General features: G+C 40.3%; 1 non-coding gene across 1 annotated transcript; it reads left to right on the top strand.

Annotated features, from left to right (window-relative positions):
• The first annotated feature begins 424 nt into the window (after positions 1-424).
• On the top strand, positions 425-497 carry TRNAW-CCA (transfer RNA tryptophan (anticodon CCA)). Its single transcript has one exon. It is a non-coding gene; the product is annotated as a tRNA-Trp (tRNA).
• Positions 498-17,267: the final 16,770 nt, after the last annotated feature.

Here is a 17,267-nt window from a genome sequence, read left to right as displayed (position 1 = left end):
CCTGGGCTACAGTCCTCAGTAAGACACGGAATAGACTCAGCTCACAGCTCTTACATTGTACGTGTTTTTTCCAGTAGCTTTAGACTACTTTCACCCAACTCCCCCTCCCCCTCAACTCTGGTAACCACAAATCTGATCTCTTTTTCTATGAATTTGTTTGTTTTTGAAGTATAATTGACCTACAACACTATGTTAGTCGCTGGTATACAACATAGTGATTCAATATTTATATACATTTCAAAATGATCACCATGATAAGTCTACTTACCATTGAGCAGTATCCTTATGAGAAGAGGAAATTTGGATACAAAAAGAAACAACAGGGGCACATGGACACAGAGGAATGACCATGTGAGAACACAGTTAAAGATAGCCATCTGCAAGCCAAGGAGAGAGGCCTCAGAAATAACCAAACCTGGGGATTTCCCTGGTGGTCCAGTGGTTAAGACTCCACGCTCCCAATGCAGGGGGCCCAGGTTCGATCCCTGGTCAGGGAACTAGATCCCACATGCTGCAACTAAGAGCCCGCATGCCGTAACCAAGACCCAGCACAGCTAGATAAATAAATGGAAGGAAGGAAGGAAGAAAGAACCAAACCTGCTGACACCTTGATCTTGGAATTCTAGCCTCCAGAACTGTGAGAATATAAATACCTGCTGTTTACGCCACCCAGTCTGTGGTATTTTGTTATGGCAGCCCTAATAAGGTAATATAAGACCCTCTAGTGAGTTTTTCTTTTCAGTTACTGTACTTTTCAACTCCAGAATTTCCAGTTCTTTTTTATATATAATTTATATTTATTGAATTCTCTATTTGATACATTGTCTCATACTTTATTTCTTTAATCATGGTTTCCTTTAGTTCTTTGAATGTATTTATAATGGCTACTCTGAAGCCTTTGTTAACTCTGACATCTGGTTACTCTCACAGGAAGTTTTTGCTACCTGCTTCTCCCCACCACCCTATAGTGTATGGGTAATACTTTCCTGTTTCTTTGTATATCCCATAATATATTTTCTTTGGAAACTGAATGTTTTAGGTAATATACTAACTATGGGTGGAGGCCCCCCAGCCACCACTCTGGGCTTATTATTGTTACTTGCTTAGTGAATGGCTGGATCATTACTGAAGTCTATCCCTGCTGTCCCCCCACCCCCCAGTGTTAATCCTCTGATGTTGGTCCTCAAGGGGTGCGGCCTTGGGTGAACCCTTAGTCTCCCAAGATGACAGTGGTTTTGACAGGTTTTTCTTTGTCTCTTTTCCTGACAGTGCCCAGCTGTTAAACTCTGTTTGCAAAATGATTGTTCTATTGTCTTCAACAACACCCTGGGGCATAAATTGCTCTACTGTCCAAATTACATTTTTCAGTATTTACCTTACTTCTCTGCAGCATACAAATTAGAGCTCCTTTGTTTTTTTTGTGGTACGTGGGCCTGTCACTGCTGTGGCCTCTCCCCTTGCGGAGCACAGGCTCCGGACGCGCAGGCTCAGCGACCATGGCTCACGGGCCTAGCCGCTCTGCGGCATGTGGGATCTTCTCGGACCGGGACACGAACCCGTGTCCCCTGCATCGGCAGGCGGACTCTCAACCACTGCGCCACCAAGGAAGCCCCTCCTTTGTTTTTTGTTTGTTTTTGTTTTTTGGCCATGCTTCATGTGGGATCTTAGATCCCTGACCAGGTATTAAACCCACACCCCCTACACTGGAAACACGGAGTCTTAACCACTGGACAGCCAGGGAAGTCCCTAGAGCTCCTTTGGAGGAACAGTTCCTGAGATCAATGTTTGAGAGTTGTTCTGAGCCTAGGAGGGCTCCTCCCAGCCATCTCCTTACCCAGTTCTCTCTTGTAGATGAGGTGGCCTACAGTTTAGTTTATATATCTCCACTGAACCTACCAAACTCCTCCCAAAGGCCACTACCTCCACTGTTTTTGAGAATACCCTTAAGCTCGAACTTCCTATTCTGTGTTGCTGATGAAGTCAGTTCCTTTGGGAAGAGATTATGGACTGTTTTGTAACCTTCTCCCCCAAAGAAAAATCTCCAAGCCAAGACTATGGGATTGAGGGGCGAGGTTGCTTCTCTCTGAGCAACATCCCCACTTTAGGACTTAAGTGCTAAGTAGAGGTGGGGCGGTAGCCTCAGGTCTTCTCAGCTTGCCTCTGCCAGTGTGGAACCACCATACCAGCCTGGGCAACGGTAATCAGGGTCCCAGTATTTTCAGCCCAACCATGCTCAAGGTAGAGCTTCTGTCCCACCAGAGGGGGCTGGGTGAAAGAAGGGACCCCGACCTTTCAGCCACATTACCCCAGAACTTAGCCTCAGCAACAGGTAGCTAGCTGGAGGCAGGATGAAAAATGGTGATGTCCTACCCCTTCTGGGAAGATAGTCCTCTATGGGAGCTGCATAGAGGGGGAGCCCTGTATTCTTGGCTACACCCATCTGGAATGGAGCGTCCATCTCACTGAGCTGGGAAAGGAAGGGAGAGAACAGTCCTGGTTCAAATACCACAGGCTCTTGCTGTTCTTCTGGAATCCTAGTAGATATTCTTGAATAGATATTTTCTTCATTTGGTGTATACTCTTAGGATTATTTCCAGAGACTGTAAATGGTTGTTGCTTTTTAATCATCTTCACCAGTTTCACTGGGGAGTGGGTCCATGGAGCTCCTCATGCTGTCTACAAGAATGCAATCTCTCCTCCCACTTCCTCTTTAGCTCACCAAAAAAGCCCTCTTTGGGCTTTACCATTTCTCAGGGACATTATTAATGCTGACCAATATCTTGTTTCCCTTCCTTATGGGGCATAGGGAGACTACACTTCCCAATACTCTTGTATCACACAGTGCCACATGACTAGATCTAACCAAGGAAATGTGAGCAGAAGCAAATACGTGCACAAAGCTTCTATGTGATTCTCCAGTTTCTCTCTTCCTCTGCTCAAGTGAACTTGGAAGCCTCAGGTTGAGATGGTGAAGTTAACATATCAAAGCATATTCAATTGCTTAGTCAAGCCAGGGAAGGCAGCTGTTTTGTTTTTTTTTTTAACATCTTTATTGGGGTATAATTGCTTTACAATGGTGTGTTAGTTTCTGCTTTATAACAAAGTGAATCAGTTATACATATACATATGTTCCCATATCTCTTCCCTCTTGTGTCTCCCTCCCTCCCACCCTCCCTATCCCACCCCTCCAGGCGGTCACAAAGAACCAAGCTGATCTCCCTGTGCTATGCGGCTGCTTCCCACTAGCTGTCTACCTTACGTTTGGTAGTGTATATATGTCCATGCCACTCTCTCGCTTTGTCACAGCTTACCCTTCCCCCTCCCCATATCCTCAAGTCCGTTCTCTAGTAGGTCTGTGTCTTTATTCCTGTCTTACCCCTAGGTTCTTCATGACATTTTTTTTTCTTAAATTCCATATATATGTGTTAGCATACGGTTTTTGTCTTTCTCTTTCTGGCTTACTTCACTCTGTATGACAGAAGATGTGGCACATATATACAATGGAATATTACTCAGCCATAAAAAGAAAGGCAGCTGTTTTGAGGAGTTGTCTGGACCTGCTGCAGACTTTGGATGAAGGAGAAAGAGACTCTTATCTTACACCACTGAAATTTCTGGTATTGTCTGTAGTTGCAACATAGCCTAACCTATCCTGATAAATTCAGCACTCCAGGGAATTACCTGGAGGTCCAGTGGTTAAGACTCGGCTCTTTCACTCCCGTGGCCTGGGTTTGATCCCTGGTTGGGGGAACTAAGATCCCACAAGCCGTGTGGCATGACCAAAAAAATAAAAAATAAAGGGCTTTAAAAAAAATTCAGCACTCCACTGTAATGACTTTTGCTAAGGTCACTCAGCCTTAGCAAAAGGTTTATACCTTTCTAAGGTACGACCCAGTTCCAAATTACATTTTTTAGTATTTACCTTGACTTCTCTGCAGCATACAACTGCTACTATTTATTGAGACACACGTGACTAGCATTTTATAAACATTATCTAATGATAATAAAACAAAATCAAACTTGTCAGATTGTGGGTCCTAATTTGGGGGTGGTGGGAACTAAGTCACGGTGGCAGAGAAGTTAGCACCTGTTTCTAGAAAAATAGCCCATGGTTGAGACCGCTGGTCTAGGTATACCACACAGCCAGCATTTCCTAACATGACATGCTGTTTCATACCTCTGATAATTTGCATAAACTATTTCCTTTGCCTGGAATATCTTCCCCCTCCTCCTCTGTCTGACAACTTTTGTTAATGGTTCAAATACCTGCTTTAAAGCAATACTTCTTGGGTAAAGTCTTTGTTTCCCGTGTTAATTTCATTTTTTGTAGCTCCAGTGCCTAACACAGTTCCTGGCATAGAATAGATGCTGAATGAAAAAAAGGTAAAAGAAAAAAATAGGTGCTGAATAAATGTTTGCTAAAAGGATTAATCATCATTATTAAGAGATTTTTATTGAGCTCCTTGTGAGCACTGAATTTCATAAAAGGTATAAAGCAGAATCCTAATTCTAGGGTGGTTTATAATTTAATAGGTGTGATAGAAACTGTTAATTATCCCCCATTATCCTTTCTCTCCTTTTGTCTTGAATAAAAGAAGCCCTGATGTCTGCCTAGTAAAAACATTTCCCAACTTCCCTTGCTAAGTCCTAGCCAAGTGATGTAAGTGAAAGTGGTATGTGTCCTTTAAAAGAGGGGGGCATGCTGTTTGTGCCTTCCTCCTTCCTTTTGGCTAGAATGCAGATAAAGTGGCTGGAGCTCAAGCAGCTATTTTGGGGGTTTTTTTGTTTGGGTTTTTGTTTTTTTGTTTTTTGTTTTCAAGCAGCTATTTTGGACTATGAAGCAGAAGCCTCATGCTAAGGATGGTAGAGCAACAATAGAGAACATGCCTGTGTCCCTCATGAACATCAAGCCACCATGCCCACCTTGGACTTCATGCCTTCTGACTTCATTTATAGCAGAAAGAAATAAACTTTTATCTTGTTTAAAACAGTGTTAAACTTAATCCTAAATAATTGAGTTGGGAATACCCAAAGCAGACAAGACTGGATTGAAGCAGAAGAGCGAAACAGAATCCCAGGAGGCATGAGGTAGTTTGCACAAGAGTAAATAAATGCAAAAGTGGGTGCAACATCAAGGATGCATCAGGCCCAGAGATGCTTGGGAGTAGGGTTTAAATTTTTCACACCTGCAAAGTGCAGGGTCCCTCAAACTGAGAAACAAACAATAGTAACAACAAAAACAACAGTAAAACAGATCTGAACTGGTGGGAATCAAGGGACCCAGTAAAGACAAACACAAACTTTCTCTGTAAGGACATTGTCATACACAGGTACATGGGACTTCTACAGAGAGCAAGCCCAATGAAGAAGGGCTTACAGCTAAGATTACAGACCATATCAGGAAATTAACTGCCTTGAGGGAGGAGTCAGAATAGGCAACAAATGGGATAATTTACATCTAAGGAACTAGAGATAATAGAGCAATCCCAAAGAGCTTTTGGAAAAAGGAAGGAATAAGAACCATAAAACAAACATGTTAAAGCATTAAAAAAGATGGATTTGAAAAATATACAAATAGAAATTTTATCAGCATATCTGTTTTCTACTCACTAGATGCCAGTAGCACTCTCCTGGTTGTAACAACTAAAAAAATGTCATTAAATTTTGAACAAAGTTTAAAAATTATGGACTAGACACAGCCAAGGAAAGAATCACTGAATTGGAATACACATATGAAGAAATGACCTGGAACCCAACACAGCAAAACAATGAAAAAGAAAAGGAAAACCTGGTTACATGGTAGGGGGAATGAGACATTCTAACACACATCTAATAGGGAGTCAAGAAGGAGAGAATGGGAAACAGACAATATTTGAAGAGATAACAATCAAGAAATTTTTAGAAATAAAGTAAATCTTCAAGGTAAAGGAGCAACCTTAAGTACTTAGCAAGATAAATAATAACAAATCCACATCTGACATGCTGTAGTAAAATTGCAGAGCATCAAAAACAGAGAGAAAATCTTAAAAGATAAGAGAGGTAGAGTACCCAAAAAGTAACAAAAGAAGAATAACTACAGACTTCTCAAAAAAAAAAAGATACCAGAGATGATAGAATAAGGTGATAAAATAATATCTTCAAAGTGCTGAAGAAAATAAGTCAATCAGGAATTCTATATTCATTCAACAAACTCAGCAAGTGCAATGAATTTATTTTTTAAAATCTCTGCACCTTCTGCTTGCCAGGTATTTTTCTAAAGGCTTGGGATACATAGTGAATGAAATAGACAGAAATCCATGCCCTCATGGAATTGACATTCTAGTGGGGAGAGATAGGAAATAAACAATAAACAAATAGATGAATTATGTAATAGGCAAAAACAAGTAAGGGAATTGATACTGCCTGGGGCAGGAAATGGTTTGAAAGTTATTAAAGGTTTGTCAGGGTCACCTCATTAAGAATGTGACATTGGAGCAAAGGTGAGGTACTTGGTTAAATGTATCCAGCTAAATTTTCATTTGAGAATGAAAGAGAAATAAAAGCATTTTTAGATATATAAAGCTTGTGGGCATTTACTATTTATTTGCAGACCCTCACTGACATAACTATTAAAATGAAGATTTTTGCAAGAAGGAAATTGAACCCAAAAAAGGAGAACAAAGCAAAAAGAAATGGTGAGTAAAGACTTTGTAAAATCTAAATATGTACTAACTGTTAATATAAAAAGGGGAGGTTAAAAAAATGAAGCCCCCCCCCCAAAAAAAGAAACCCAAATACCTTACAACCATAACAGAAAAGTGGATGGTGTGATTGGAAGGACTGGAGTTAAAGCACTGGAAACTCCATCTATCAACTCTAAACTCATTAAAAATTAAACATGCATGTTGAAATTTTAAATCAATACTAAAAAGACAGCAAAAACATACATCTAAAAACTAAAAACACAACCCTAAATAGCCAACGAGTTAATGAGAACATCCTAATGAAAATCATGAAAAAGTTAAAACTGAATAACAATAAAACACATATAAAAAACATAGGAGAGGCATCTAAAATGGAATCATGAAGAAAATTTAGTGTTAAGTGCACCTCTAAAAATATTCCAAATTAATGCATAAAGCATTCAATTCATGAAGCTAGAGAAAGAACAGAACATCCCTAAGATAGAGGGAAAAAATAATAATAAAAAGCAAAATTAATAAAACAAACACCCCCACAAAGTGGAGATCATCAACAAAACCAAAAGCTGGTTCTTTGAAAAGACTAACATAACAGACATACCTCTATCAAGATTGACCTGCTGGGACTTCCCTGGTGGTCCAGTGGTTAAGAATCCACCTCCCAATGCAGGGGACGCAGGTTCGATCCCTGGTCTGGGAACTGAGATCCCACATGCCACAGGGCAACTAAGCCCGTGTGCTGCAACTACCAAGCCCGTGTGCCACAACTAGAGAGAAGCCCATGCACTGCAACAAAAGATCCCGAGTGCCGTAACTAAGACCCGACTCAGCCAAAAATAAATTTTAAAAATCAAATAAATATAATTTAAAAAAATTATATTGACCTATTAAAAAGATTAAAGGTATACATAAATAATATTGGAAAAAAGATATAACTACAGATCTGATTTAAATTTAAAGCCATATAGAACACTTTGGAAACATGTTTTCATCTCCACAACACTCTGAAATCCCACTAAAATGATAATGGATAAAAGATATGGACCCACAAGGACATAAAACTTGCTTAGCTGAATGGAGGAATTATGAGACTAAGTACACGCATGGGGAAAGCCAACAGGAAATAAGCCAGTTTGTGCTGCAGAAACCCAGAAAAGTTCAGGAACTGAAGACATCAGCATAAACAGTATTTCATGTTATGTGCAACAACTGTAATGTGCTAGGAAAAGATCTATGATTTCTATTAGTCAAACTCACAAGTACTGCTAATATTGCTATGGTTTGTTGTCTACATTCATAATTGAGGGAAATGCTAAATTTCATTTAATGGTTAATGAAAATAAAGACGGGAATTTTTTCCATCCAATTTCACAAGTTCACCATATGCACAACCTATGACCCAGCAATTCCACTCTTAGGTACACACTCAACAGAAATTCTTATGTGAAGAATCATGTACAAAAATGTACATAATAGGGGCTTCCCTGGTGGCGTAGTGGTTGAGAGTCTGCCTGCCGATGCAGGGGATGCGGGTTCGTGCCCCGGTCCGGGAAGATTCCACATGCCGCGGAGCGGCTGGGCCCGTGAGCCATGGCCGCTGAGCCTGCGCATCCGGAGCCTGTGCTCCGCAATGGGAGAGGCCACAACAGTGAAAGGCCCGCCTACCACCCCCCCCCAAAAAAAAGTACATAATAGCCAAAAATTGGAAACAACCCAAATAGTCAAAAACAGAATGACATCCAGCAGACAGGGGAATCCAAGAAAGGCAAAGTGAAGTCCCAGGAAAACATCTGTGTAGCAGGCCTAAAGATCAATCAATCCTTACAGGAGTAGAAGGGTAGATGAATGACTTCTACCTTCAGGGGGAAATATGTCTCCAAATAGAAAACAAAAACAAAAACTAGATTACCTGATTTGTTTGACCTTATGGAGTATGGCTTTACATCTCTGGAGGGGTTTGGCAGAAAAATTAGTAATAGGTAATACGAGGAAACAAATCAGTCAAACTAACTAAATAACCAAAATAGGAATTCCCTGGCAGTCCAGCGGTTGGGATTCCGCGCTTTCACTGCTGAGGGTGCGGGTTCAATCCTGGTCGGGGAGCTAGGATCCCACAAGCCGCAGGGCGTGGCCAAAAAAATAAAATAAAATAACCAAAGTAATTAATAACTCCAGGAAAAACAAAATGTCATATATGAAAGGAAGCATAATAATGGTATATTATATGTCTCAGCTAGGAACAACACTTACATAGTCATAATAATGTTAACACCGACTTAGGATTAAATGAAAGAAATAAAACTAAATGGGATAAGGGGAAGTATATGCAAGAACAAGATGTGGCATTGTGAATAAATCCTATTAGAAGCACTACTGTTATTTACTTGTGGTTTATCAGTCTGCCATGACTTGAATGATTAATAACATATACAATTTGTGAGCTGGAACTATTTTCTACAATAGACATATTTATGACATCATGAAATTCTCCAAAACATGTTTTACAAGCTATTGGAGCTAATACATGCCTAACACAGGGTGGGTAAAGACAGGTTCTTTAGCAAAATATTATGAGTCCTTAATTCCTTATACTAAATGTCAGGGAGGCACAATAGAAAGGACCCCTATGGCTTATGACAAAGAGAAAAGCATAGTCAAATTTACTCTTACTTGGAAATTTGCCTTCAAGATGGTTAAGGTTTCTTATTTAGCTAACAAGGTCTTAAATATTCTCCAGCTTTTTTTTTATTAGTAAAGAGGAAAGTAATCTATAACAAAGCACATATTAAAAAAATAAAAAATTACTAACAACAACAAAAAAAACAAAGCACATAAATGAACAGAATATCTTAGGTCCAAAAAACCTTTTTCTTCATCCAATATTCCATGTCTATTTTTCTCTTTTAATTGAGAGTGGACAGAAGAGACAAATAATTGTATTGTACATTTTCCCTCTCAGATACTTTCTGACTCTACTTGTGTGCCCACACATGCATGTTTGTGGGTGGCAGTGGCTATAAGAGAACTCAACGCTCATCTTCAATAAAATTCAATAGATAATTACTTCCTTTGTTTCTATGTGAAACTGAGTGGAATAGGGGAAGAATTTGGGGAATTAATTAGGCAAGCAATCTTCTGTTTTAATATTTAGGAAAAGAAATCCAAATAACTTTTTAAAATTGTGGCAGAAACTAATCTAAAATTATTTATGTTAACATCATCAAGATAAATCTTTTCTTTTTTCTTTTTTGGCCGTGCTGCACAGCTTTTGAGATCTCAGTTCCCCGACCAGGGACTGAACCCAGGCCACGGCAGTGAAAGCCTGGAATCCTAACCACTAGGCCACTAGGGAACTCCCAAGATAAATCTTTGCTATTTTGAATACCCTGTTCTTAGCTGGTGACTCTAGATGGTATCATTTTTTTTAGGGAAGAAGTGGATTTATTTAGAGAGAAACACATTCCATAGACAGAATGCGGTTCATCTCAAAAGGCAAGAATGACCCTGGGAGAAACACTCCACAGAGTGTGGGCCATTTTAGAAGACAAGAGGCCAGTGATTTCATTTTTTTTTTTTTTATTTGGCTGTGTTGGGTCTTCGTTTCTGTGCATGGGCTTTCTCTAGTTGCGGCGAGCGGGGGCCACTCTTCATCGCTGTGCGTGGGCCTCTCACTGTCGCGGCCTCTCTTGTTGCGGAGCACAGGCTCCAGACGCGCAGGCTCAGTAGCTGTGGCTCATGGGCTTAGTTGCTCTGCGGCATGTGGGATCCTCCCAGACCAGGGCTCGAACCCATGTCCCCTGCATTGGCAGGCAGATTCTCAATGACTGCGCCACCAGGGAAGCCCATCATTTTTAAACTCACTATTATTCATTACTCATATGATTAGCTGAACCACGGTTTAAAGTATTTGAAACAACCAAAAGGCAAAGGATTTCTAATGTCTATAAAGAGAAAACATGAACTACTGAAACCAAGCAGAACCCCGAGGGGCCTTACCTGGGACAGACCGCTCCATGTCCCTCGCATCTGTTTGCAGAAAAGCTTTAGCCTCCTAGGCCTTCCCTAGGGTAAATTTAATTAGAGAAGTGAGAAAATGCAGAAACAAAGGAAAGCAGTCAAGCAAGACAACATAATAATAGTTTATCCATAAAACAAAGTCAAGGACCTTTAGTTTCTCCTCAATGGCTAGAGATAATATCCTGAGCTACATCCTTGAGTTGTTTTGCAGATACTAAAACCGCCACCAATTGGGAAAAGTTAACTGCATGCTGACCACCAGCACTGAGACCCCAGACTGGCTGGAACCAGCAGGTTGATGATTGAGATTCCCAAAACATCACTCTGTTACCTCACCATCAACCAATCAGAATTGTGCATGAGCTGATCACACTCCCTCACACTGTCTTTAAAAACCCTTCCCTGAAAGCCATCAGGGAGTTTGGGTCTTATAAGCATGAGCTGGCTATTCTCCTTGCTTGACCCTATGTTGGGCACCTTATAATAAACACTGTACTTTCCTTCACCACAATCCAGTGTCAGTAGATTGGCTTGACTGCATAGGGTGAGTGGACACAAGTTTGGTTCAGTAACACTATGAGATCTTTTAACATAGGAAGCTTTGTCTTTGGAACATTGCCCTACTTGAAATTAGTAAAGTATTAATTTTGAACCATTTTCCCCCTTAGCCTTAGAAGTTTCTGCTTAGTAGCTGTTTACCATACATAGAGAAGAAACACTTCTGGTCATAACTTTTTTGTTTTCTTATATATTCGTCTTTGATGTCTTTTTCCCCTTTGGGGTTTTTTATAGCTCCAAATCCCTCGAACCTGAATTTCTATAAGTTCATTATTTCCCTTTCTAATTGTCTTCCTTTACTTCTCTATCTATAGAATGTGTTACTGTACTTGTTTAATATTTGACAAAATCTCTTCATATTTTTATAATATAAACATCGTTTTATTAACATTACTGTTGCATCTGAGAATTTACCAGTATTTTTAAGATAAAAGATAACTAATTTTTTCTAGGTTTGTTTTTTTTTTAAACTAGCAGCCTTGGAGATGTAATTTGGGTTCATGAATCAGCTGTATTACTTACTAACCATGTAATTTTGGATTTGAGTCACCAAAATATGTCTTAATTTCACCCACTGCAAAACAGTGAAGGCAATAGCAGCCACCTCATAGGGCTGGTGTGAGGGCTAAACAAGTTATTACACCTAATGTGCCCAGCACAGGGTAAAACTGAGCTTTTTTCACGATTGTTTCTGTTGTTGTGAGTCCGTAAGTCTTTTGTCTAAACATAATCTCACTCTCAGTACATAGGCTCTTTCTAAGTCCATATTAGAGAATATGATTAACTTGTAATTTTTGTTTGACTTTTATATCCTGTAAATTTATTCCCCTGAGAAAATTATACATTTTCAGGATTTTAAACCGTATTTTATTTACTTACAAGTTCACATAAGTGTGGTATTCTCACTCAGAATCTAATGTCACTCCTCCAAGCCTCAGCCACCAATTTTAAACTGAAAAAAAAATTTTTAATTGAGAAATTCACCTTTGTTTCCCATGAAACTGAATTGCTTATGTCATATCTCCCATTACCTCTTGTTTTATGTCATCAGTACACATGGGGTATAGCTGGTTAACATCTTTTGTTATAATCCTTGACCAATGGGAAGGTACTTTAAATAATTATACTGTGTAATCCTCCTTTTTACACTGGAGTCCAAAGTTCTCAAACATATCTTTAACTTGGCTAATATATAAAGTAAACTATTATCCTTTCCTTTACAGATAACTTTAGAATCAGCAGGCACTTAAGTGGATTTTTTTTTTTTGTACTTTACAAATTATCCAACTCCTTTTCTCATGTCTGCTTGGGATTTGGGTAGTTTCAGAGCTGCTCTGGATCAAAAATTAATTAAAAACAACAACAAACACAACAGCATTTAAATGAAAGGCACTTTGATCTTGAAATTGGGTGTTGGTGTTATATTGCCCATTATGCTGGGTGGAGCTGAACATCGGGCAGTCCCACGTGATTCCCACAAGGAATTTTATTTGTGAAAGGAGTTAATACAAAAGGGGCAATACAACTTATAAAAAGCAGTCTGCTCAATGAAGGCCAGGGAAGAATTTTTAAAGTAAGGGTTTTTCTCTGTGTATGTGTAAACATTTTCTTTCTGCTTTTCTACGGTGGAGTCCCAACCATGATATTGCCAACTTGGGAAGCGGGAAGAAGGATCTTGGAGTGTACAATCAAATGCTGAGAATCAATGATGTAAGGAACTTTGAAGAGAGTTTCTCTCTCTCTCTCTCTCTCTCTGTCTCTCCTTTACTCGCCCCTTTAACTGGTGAAAAGGAGCCGTAACACCTCCGCACCTTGGTTTTGTTTTTTTAATTTTGCTTTGGAATAAATAATATATTAACATGGTGCAATAACCAAAAGGTTAAAAAGGCATACAGTAAAAAATAAACATATGAAAAGGTGCTCTACTGCACTAATCATCAGAAAAATGCAAAGTAAAACTACAGTGAGCAACCACTACACACCCACCAGACATTAGCAAGTGTTGGGAAGGGTGTGAAGCAATTGGGACTCTCACACACTGTTGATAAGAGTGTAAATTGGTACAACCTCTTGGAAAACTCTTTGGCAGTGTCTAATAAAGTGGAGCATATGCTTACTCTGGGATCCAGCAATTCCACTCCTAGGTATGTATCCAACGTAAATGCATACATATGATCACCAAACAACACGTACTAGAATGTTCAGAGCAGCGCCCCAAATATTGGAATAGATAAATAAAGTGTGGTAGATTCATTCAATGGAATATTATACAGCAACGAGAATGAACAATTCAAAGCTACATACGACAATATAAATGAATCTCATAGTCATAAAAGTTGAGAGAGGGAGTTCCCTGACGGTCTAGTGGTTAGGGTTCTGGGCTTTCACTGCCATGGCCCGGATTCCATCCCTGGTCAGAGAACTGAGATCCCACAAGCTGCATGGTGCAGCCTAAATAAATAAATAAATAAAAGTTGAGAGAAAGAAGCTCGGCATAAAAGAATACATGCTGTGTGATTCGATTTACATAAAGTTTAAAACAAGCTAAAACTAATCAATCGTGTTAGAAGTTAGGATGGTGGTATTCTTGGTGGGGGAAGTGACTGAGCAGGAACGCCAACAGAGCATCTGGAATGCTGGCAATGTTCTACTTCTTGATCTCAGTGCTAGTTACATGAGTGTATTCACTCTGTGAAAATTCATCAAGCTATATGTTTATTATTTGTGCACTTATCTGTACGTGTTGTACTTTAAAATTTTAATTAAAAAGAAACTTCACAGGGCTTCCCTGGTGGCTTAGTGGTTAAGAATCTGCCTCGATATACTCCAGGGAAGATGGCAGAAGAGTAAGACGCGGAGATCACCTTCCTCTCCACAGATACACCAGAAATACATCTACACGTGGAACATCTCCTACAGAACACCTACTGAATGCTTGCAGAAGACCTCAGACCTCCCAAAAGGCAAGAACTCCCCACGTACCTGGAAGAGGGGATTAAGAGCGCTGCTTAAAGGAGCTCCAGAGACGGGCGTGAGCCGCGGCTAAAAGCGCGGACCCCAGAGACGGGCGGGAGACGCTAAGGCTGCTGCTGCCGCCACCAAGAAGCCTGTGTGCGAGCACAGGTCACTATCCACACCCCCCTTCCGGGGAGCCTGTGCAGCCCGCCACTGCCAGGGTCCCGGGATCCAGGGACAACTTCCCCGGGAGGACACACGGCAGGCCTCAGGCTGGTGCAACGGCACACCATCATGCTGGCCTCTGCTGCCGCAGGCTCGCCCCGCACTCCGTGCCCCTCCCTCCCCCCGGTCTGAGTGAGTCAGAGCCCCCGAATCAGCTGCTCCTTTAACCCCGTCCTGTCTGAGCGAAGAACGGATGCCCTCAGGCGACCTACACACAGAGGCGGGGCCAAATCCAAAGCTGAACCCCAGGACCAGAGCGAACAAAGAAGAGAAAGGGAAATCTCTCCCAGCAGCCTCAGAAGCAGTGGATTAAAGCTCCACAATCAACTTGATGTACCTGCATCTGTGGAATACATGAATAGACAACGAGTCATCCCAAATTGAGGAGGTGGGCTTCGAGAGCAAGAACTATGATTTTTCCCCTTTTCCTCTTTTTGTGAGTGTGTATGTGTATGCTTCTGTGTGAGATTTTGTCTGTATAGCTTTGCTTCCACCATTTGTCCTAGGATTCTATCTGTCCGTTTTTTTAAAATTTTTTTTCTTAATAATTATTTTTTATTTTAATAACTTTATATTTTACTTTATTTTAATTTACTTTATCGTCTTTCTTTCTTTTTTCCTTCCTTCCCTCCTTCCTTCCTTCCTTCCTTCCTCCCTCCATCCCTCTGTCCCTCCCTCCCTCCCTCCTTTTTCTTTCTTTCCTTCTTTCCTTCATTCCTTCTTTCCTTCTTTCTTTCTTTCTTCCTTCGTTTCTTTCTTTCTTTCTACTTATAATTCTTTATACTTTTTCTTCCTTTTATTCTGAGCCATGTGGATGAAAGGCTCTTGGTGCTGCAGCCAGGAGTCACTGCTGTGCCTCTGAGGTGGGAGAGCCAACTTCAGAACACTGGTCCACAAGAGACCTCCCAGCTCCACATAATATCAAACGGCGAAAATCTCCCAGAGATCTCCATCTCAACGCCAGCATCCAACTTCACTCAACGACCAGCAAGCTACAGTGCTGGACCCCATGCCAAACAACTAGCAAGACAGGAACACAACCCCACCCATTAGCAGAGACGCTGCCTAAAATCATAAGTTCACAGACACCCCAAAACACACCACCAGACATGGACCTGCCCAACAGAAAGACAAGATCCAGCCTCATCCACCAGAGCACAGGCACTAGTCCCCTCCACCAGGAAGCCTACACAACCCACTGAACCAACCTTAGCCACTGGGGACAGACACCAAAAACAACGGGAACTACGAACCTGCAGCTTGCAAAAAGGAGACCCCAAACACAGTAAGTTAAGCAAAATGAGAAGACAGAAAAACACATAGCATGAAGGCGCAAGATAAAAACCCACCAGACCTAACAAATGAAGAGGAAACAGGCAGTCTACCTGAAAAAGAATTGAGAATAATGATAGTAAAGATGATCCAAAATCTTGGAAATAGAATAGACAAAATGCAAGAAACATTTAACAAGGACCTAGAAGAACTAAAGATGAAACAAACAACGATGAACAACACAATAAATGAAATGAAAAATACTCTAGATGGGATCAATAGCAGAATAACTGAGGCAGAAGAACGGATAAGTGACCTGGAAGATAAAATAGTGGAAATAACTACTGCAGAGCAGAATAAAGAAAAAAGAATGAAAAGAACTGAGGACAGTCTCAGAGACCTCTGGGACAACAAACGCACCAACATTCGAATTATAGGGGTTCCAGAAGAAGAGAAAAAGAAAGGGACTGAGAAAATATTTGAAGAGATTATAGTTGAAAACTTCCCTAATATGGGAAAGGAAATAGTTAATCAAGCCCAGGAAGCACAGAGAGTCCCATACAGGATAAATCCAAGGAGAAATACGCCAAGACACATATTAATCAAACTGTCAAAAATTAAATACAAAGAAAACATATTAAAAGCAGCAAGGGAAAAACAACAAATAACACAAAAGGGAATCCCCATAAGGTTAGCAGCTGATCTTTCAGCAGAGACTGTGCAAGGCAGAAGGGACTGGCAGGACATATTTAAAGTGATGAAGGAGAAAAACCTGCAACCAAGATTACTCTACCCAGCAAGGATCTCATTCAGATTTGATGGAGAAATTAAAACCTTTACAGACAAGCAAAAGCTGAGAGAGTTCAGCACCACCAAACCAGCTTTACAACAACAACAAAAAAACTACAGGCCAATATCACTGATAAACATAGATGCAAAAATCCTCAACAAAATACTAGCAAACAGAATCCAACAGCATATTAAAAGGATCATACACCATGATCAAGTGGGGTTTATTCCAGGAATGGAAGGATTCTTCAATATACGCAAATCTATCAACGTGATGCACCATATTAACAAATTGAAGGAGAAAAACCATATGATCATCTCAATAGATGCAGAGAAAGCTTTTCACAAAATTCAACACCCATTTGTGATAAAAACCCTGCAGAAAGTAGGCATAGAGGGAACTTTCCTCAACATAATAAAGGCCATATATGACAAACCCACAGCCAACATCATCCTCAATGGTGAAAAACTGAAAGCATTTCCACTAAGATCAGGAACAAGACAAGGTTGCCCACTCTCACCACTCTTATTCAACATAGTTTTGGAAGTTTTAGCCACAGCAATCAGAGAATAAAAGGAATCCAAATTGGAAAAGAAGAAGTAAAGCTGTCACTGTTTGCAGATGACATGATACTATACATAAAGAATCCTAAAGATGCTACCAGAAAACTACTAGAGCTAATCAATGAACTTGGTAAAGTATCAGGATGCAAAATTAATGCACAGAAATCTCTGGCATTCCTATACACTAATGATGAAAAATCTGAAAGT

This window comes from Orcinus orca, chromosome X (assembly GCF_937001465.1).
Source record: "Orcinus orca chromosome X, mOrcOrc1.1, whole genome shotgun sequence".
Taxonomy (NCBI): Eukaryota; Metazoa; Chordata; class Mammalia; order Artiodactyla; family Delphinidae; genus Orcinus; species Orcinus orca.
Note: the sequence above shows the minus strand (reverse complement) of the source record. Positions and strands in the feature narration are given on the sequence as shown.